Consider the following 5,781-nt stretch of genomic DNA (forward strand, 5'->3'; position numbering starts at 1 on the left):
GCCCCGCCTTCCCTACTCTCCCTTTTTTTTTTTACATAACGCTCTCCACGTGCGCGGCCCTCACGTGCCACAACAGCGCGGCCGCTCGGCTTTGATTGGAGGAGGAAGAGGAGGGCGCTCGCGACGCAGCCATTGGCTGGGAGGGGCGCGAGGATCGCTCGCTGGAAGGGAGGGGATGGAATTTTCCACTGGTATGCAAAATAAGGAACGCGCCTGACCAATCAGGGAAAGGCTTTAAGAAGGGAAGGTGGGTCTCGGGGAGGAGAGGCGTGTAAGGAAAGGAAAGGGCGGGCAGCCTACTAGTCACGTGGGGAAGGAGGCAGTCGCCATGGCAACAGGGGACAAGAATGGCTGAGGGGAAGGGAGGAATACACTCTCCTGAGGGGGAAGTTCACCGCCTCTCATGTCTGTGTTTTAGCCCTATTAAATCCTTTAAAAAGATGTTATACATGGAATTGGCCTATTATTCTACATCCCTGTTCTTGTAGGCATACACAGTGTGGAACTTAATCCGGTTTGACACCGCTTTAACAGCCATGGCTCAATGCTATGGAATTCTGGGTGGTGTAGTTTGTTGTGGGACCAGAGGTGCCACAAACTACACCCCCAGAATTTCATAGTATCGAGCCATGGCTGTTAAAGCAGTGTCAAACTGGATTAATTAAGTTCCACACCGTGGATGAGGCCCAAGCGTTCAACCACCAAGAAAAATGGAAGACAGGACCAAATAAAAGTTAAAAACACTCACATAAATATAAATTCAAACTGTGTCTCACCAAATAAAAGCTAAAAACACTCATATGAATTCATTTCATGTAGTTGATTTGCGGCTGTACGACATATACTGTATTTTATTGGGTATTTTTCTGAGGAAGCTATCCTTGTTGGCTTGCAATATGCTTACAGAAATAAGAGAGACAAAGGCTTAGAATTGTGTTTTACTAGAAACAAACCCTTGACTGTGTCTATGTTTAGGGGCCCAAACAGACAGGCCAAAATAAAGCTGCTTCAGGTCACTTTGGAGGTATGCTGTTTAAATGATGCCTGCGTCCTAAGAGGCCAGAAGCTGCGCCAAAGCCACACTCCAGTCTTAAGGACTGGGGCACACTTTGGTGCAGCTTCTGTCCTCTTAAGATACATGTGTCATTTAAACAGCATACCTCCAAAGTGACCTGAAGCAGCTTTATTTTGGCCTCTCTGTTCAGGCCCTAAGTTGTTCCTTTCATTTGTCGGTTGTGCTGGAGTTAAGGGGGGCAACCCTTTCAACATTTGCATTGTGTCCTCAAGCAGCCCACTCCCTAACACAACATTTGCTGTCCTTTCCCCCTGCGGCTGCATCCACGCTGCAGAAATAATCCAGTTTGAGACTGCTTTAACTCTGCTGGCTCAATGTTAGGGAATTCTGGGAACTGTAGTTTAGTGAGACATTAGAAAGCTGCAGTTACACAATAAACTACAATTCCCAGGATTCCCTAGCACTGAGCCAGGGCAGTTAAAGCAGGCTCAAACTGGATTATTTCTCCAGTGTGCTTTGGAGCTTAGGCGTGCTCAAAATGGAGGGCATTTTGGAATTCTCCCTGGACAGCATCTGGAGGAGGACATCTGGTCACCCTGGCATATACAGGGCTCCCCCGGGTTACGAATTTAATTCGTTCCGCGGCGCCATTCGTAACCCGAAAAGCATTCGCAAGCCGAAGCCCCATAGCCGGTCCTCCTCACGAAGGCTTTGGGCTTTTGCTGGAGATGGTGACCCCTTCGTCCCTTCAGATGTTTCTTTTGGCTTGAGGATGGTCATCACATGGTCTACTTGCTGGTCCTGCGCAATGGGGCTGTTGGGAAACGGTCTGGTGATGTACTGCTCCGGACCCACAAGATCCGACCCACGCCCCGCATCAACGTTTTTGTCTTTGGTCTAGCGGCGGCCGACTTCCAGTTCTCCTTGACCTTCCCTCCTGGGCGACAGAGAGCCGGGTTGGATTTCAGTGGACGTTCGGGCCGGCCATGTGTAAGGTCATCCCCTCCCTGACCGTCCTGTGCGTCTACGCCACGTCTTCTTGCTCACCGCCATGAGCGTCACACGCTACTGGTCGTGGCTTCGGCCATCAAGACAGCTCGAGGATGACGCTCGGGGGGCACGTGGATCACTTTGGCCCTTTGGGTCCTAGCCGTGGGAGCCCGCCTACCTACCGCCATCTATACAATCGTGGTGGTGTTGCTGGTGTGGAGTTGGCCTTTTCAAGTTCCCCACGCCGTCTCTCTTGGGCGTCTACCAGCGTCCAGGGGTGGTCTTCACCTTTGTGGTCCTGTTGGCCATCATCTTGACCTCCTCCTCCTCCTCCTCCGCTTCCTCAGGGTCCACCCCGTCTCCGCAACAACCAAAGGAGGCAGAGGCAAGTTGCCACGACGGTGCGTTTGGTGGTCGGCTGTTTCTTCTCGTCTGCTGGTTCCCCAACCATGTCTTGACGTTCTGGGGGGTCCTGGTCAAATTCGATGGTGCCCATGGGGAACCCTTCTATTTCGTCGATGCGACTTCTTCCCCCTCACTGCTTGCTTGGCGCACGCCAGCAGCTGCCCAACCCCATCTCTACTGTTTGATACGCCCCGCGTTTCGGGGACGGCCGTGAAGGCCACGTTTCGGAGGCTCTCTCTGTGGCCTCTTCCTCCAGTATTTTTCTTCTCACCCGGTTTGGGAGGAAGGTGTCGTCGTTTTGCCCCTGAGTTCGCCGGAAAACCGGAGCAAAACTCAAAGCGGAGAGAAGGAAGCTTTCTCCACCTTCTCCTTGATGACACCCAGGACCCAAGGAAGGCCATCTAGATGCCCAGGGAGCGGTGATACCGGGGTTGGAAATGCCAATTTGAACCCAACGGCTGAGGCACCTTTCCACTTACCCCTGAGTGACTCGGGGCAAAGGCTCCAAAGAAATCTGGTTTGGGATCGCCTTCCTCCGAAGCTGCGTCTGCATTGCAGAAACAATGCAGCCAGACACTGCTTTAACTGCCATGGTTCTGTGCTATGATTTTATCAGCATTTAGCATTGTATTGTCTGCGTTTCATGGTTGGTTTGCGATAATATATCCTCATCTTTATCAACCTAGGGCCAAACTTTGGTCCTCCAGTGTTTTGGACAGCAACTCCCACAATTCCTGACTGTGGGCGAACTGGTTGGGGATTCCTGTTCTCCTTGATAGATAGATATGTTTTATTCGGTCAGTGACCAGCAAGGACAAAACTACAAAGCCCAGCATCGTATAGACCTTTATGCAGCTCAAAAGCCCTCATCCAACCACCATCTTGAGGGGAAGAGGCCAGGCCTGGAAGGCAAAGAGCCCTCCTCCAACCACCATCTTGAGGGGGAGAGAGGCCTGGCCTGAAGACAAAGAGCCCTCCTCCAACCACCATCTTGGGGGGAAGGAGGCCTGGCCTGAAGACAAAGAGCCCTCCTCAACCACCATCTTGAGGGGGGAGAGGGGCCTGGCCTGGAAGGCAAAGAGCCCTCCACCAACCACCATCTTGAGGGGGGAGAGAGGCCTGGCCTGAAGACAAAAGAGCCCTCCTCCAACCACCATCTTGAGGGGGAGAGAGCCACGGCCGTGGAAGAAGAAAGAGCCCTCCTCCAACCACCATTCTGAGGGGGAGAGAGGCCAGGCCTGGAAGAAGAAAAGAGCCCTCCTCCAACCACCATCTTGAGGGGGGAGAGAGGCCAGGCCTGGAGAAGAAAAAGAGGCCCTCCTCCAACCACCATCTTGAGCGGGGAGAGAGGCCAGGCCTGGAAGACAAAGAGCCCTCCTCCAACCACCATCTTGAGGGGAGAGAGGCCAGGCCTGGAAGAAAAAGAGCCCTCCTCCAACCACCATCTTGAGGGAGAGAGGAGAGGCCAGGCCTGGAAGACAACGAGCCCTTTCATCCAACCCCCGATCCTGATGGGAGAGAGAGCCAGGCCTGGAAGACACAGAGCCCTCCCCAACCACCATCCTGAGGGGGAGAGAGGCCTGGCTGAAGACAAAGAGCCTCTCCAACCCACCATCTTGAGGGGGAGAGAGCCTGGCCTGAAGACAAAGGCCCTCCTCCAACACCCATCTTGAGGGGGGAGAGAGGCCAGGCTGGACGAAAGAGCCCTCCTCCAACCACCATCTTTGAGGGGGGAGAGAGGCCTGGCCTGAAGACAAAGAGCCCTCCTCCAACCCCATCTTGAGGGGGAGGGAGAGGCCAGGCCTGGGAGACAAAGAGCCCTCCACCAACCACCCCTCTTGAGGGGGAGAGAGGCCTGGCCTGAAGACAAAAGGCCCTCCTCCAACTACCATTTTGAGGGGGAGAGAGGCCAGGCCTGGAAGACAAGAGCCCTCCTCCAACCCATCTTGAGGGGAGAGAGGCCAGGCCTGGAGAGAAAAGAGCCTCCTCCAACCACCATCTTGAGGGGGAGAGAGGCCCGGCTGGAAGACAAAGAGCCCTCCTCCACCCACCATCTTGAGGGGGAGAGAGGCCTGGCCTGAAGACAAAGAGCCCTCCAACCACCCTCTTGAGGGGAGAGAGGCCTGGCCTGGAAGACAAAGAGGCCCTCCTCAACCCACCATCTGAGGGGGAGAGAGGCCAGGCCTGGAAGACAAAGAGCCCTCCTCCACCCACCATCTTGAGGGGGAGCGAGGCCTGCCTGAAGACAAAAGGCCCTCCTCCACACTCCCATTTTGAGGGGGAGAGGGCCAGGCCTGGAAGACAAAGAGCCCTCCTCCACCCCCATCTTGAGGGGGAGAGAAGCCAGGCCTGGAAGAAAAAGAAGCCCTCCTCCAACCACCATCTTGAGGGGGGAGAGGCCCGGCCTGGGAGACAAAGAGCCTCCTCCAACCACCATCTTGAGGGGGAGAGAGGCCTGGCCTGGAAGACAAAGACCCTCCTCCAACCACCATCTTGAGGAGAGGGGAAGAGAGGCCAGGCCGGAAGACAAAGAGCCCTCCACCAACCACCATCTTGAGGGGAGAGAGGCCTGGCCTGAGACAAAGAGCCCTCCTCCAACTACCATTTTGAGGGGGAGGGGAGAGAGGCCAGGGCTGGAAGAAAGAGCCCTCCTCCAACCACCCTCTTGAGGGGGAGAGAAGCCAGGCCTGGAAGAAAAAGAGCCCTCCTCCAACCACCATCTTGAGGGGGAGAGAGGCCAGGCCTGGAAGACAAGAGCCCTCCTCCAACCACCATCTTGAGGGGGAGAGGGCCTAGCAATTTTTTGTATTGTATTGCAATTTTACTGTACACCGCTATGATCATTGCGGAATAGCGGTCTATAAATAAAAATTATTATTATTATTATTATTGTTTTTTTGTTATTGTTATTTTATTGTTATTGTGTATTATTATTATCTGGGCCTCAGGGTATTTAGGCCCTGGGGGGTGGGGAAACATGAAATTGGGGGAATTAATTTCAACAATGTTGGTCTGTGTTACTTCCAAGCTACCACTGAAAAAACATATGCAAAAAAAGGAACAAAGCAATGGCAGTGCCTGTCATAACCTATTTTGGAATGCAGATTCTTAACCGGGATGGTTTATACAGGAACAAAATGCTGCAACTAAAATTGTCCCACTTTTAATAGAAACAAAGCTAACCAGATCAAACTGGCCTTTGTTCCTGTACCACTGGTACCCCGGGATACGAATGCGCCGCGTTACGAAATTTCCGGGTTACGAAAAAAATCCATAAAAAAACTGTTGGGTTTACGAAGTTATTTCGGGTTACGAAAAATTTTTGGTGCTTTTCGGCGCTTTTTCGCACCAAATCGCGGCTTTGCTATTTA

The sequence above is a fragment of the Sceloporus undulatus genome, chromosome 1 (assembly GCF_019175285.1).
Source record: "Sceloporus undulatus isolate JIND9_A2432 ecotype Alabama chromosome 1, SceUnd_v1.1, whole genome shotgun sequence".
NCBI classification, from domain to species: Eukaryota; Metazoa; Chordata; class Lepidosauria; order Squamata; family Phrynosomatidae; genus Sceloporus; species Sceloporus undulatus.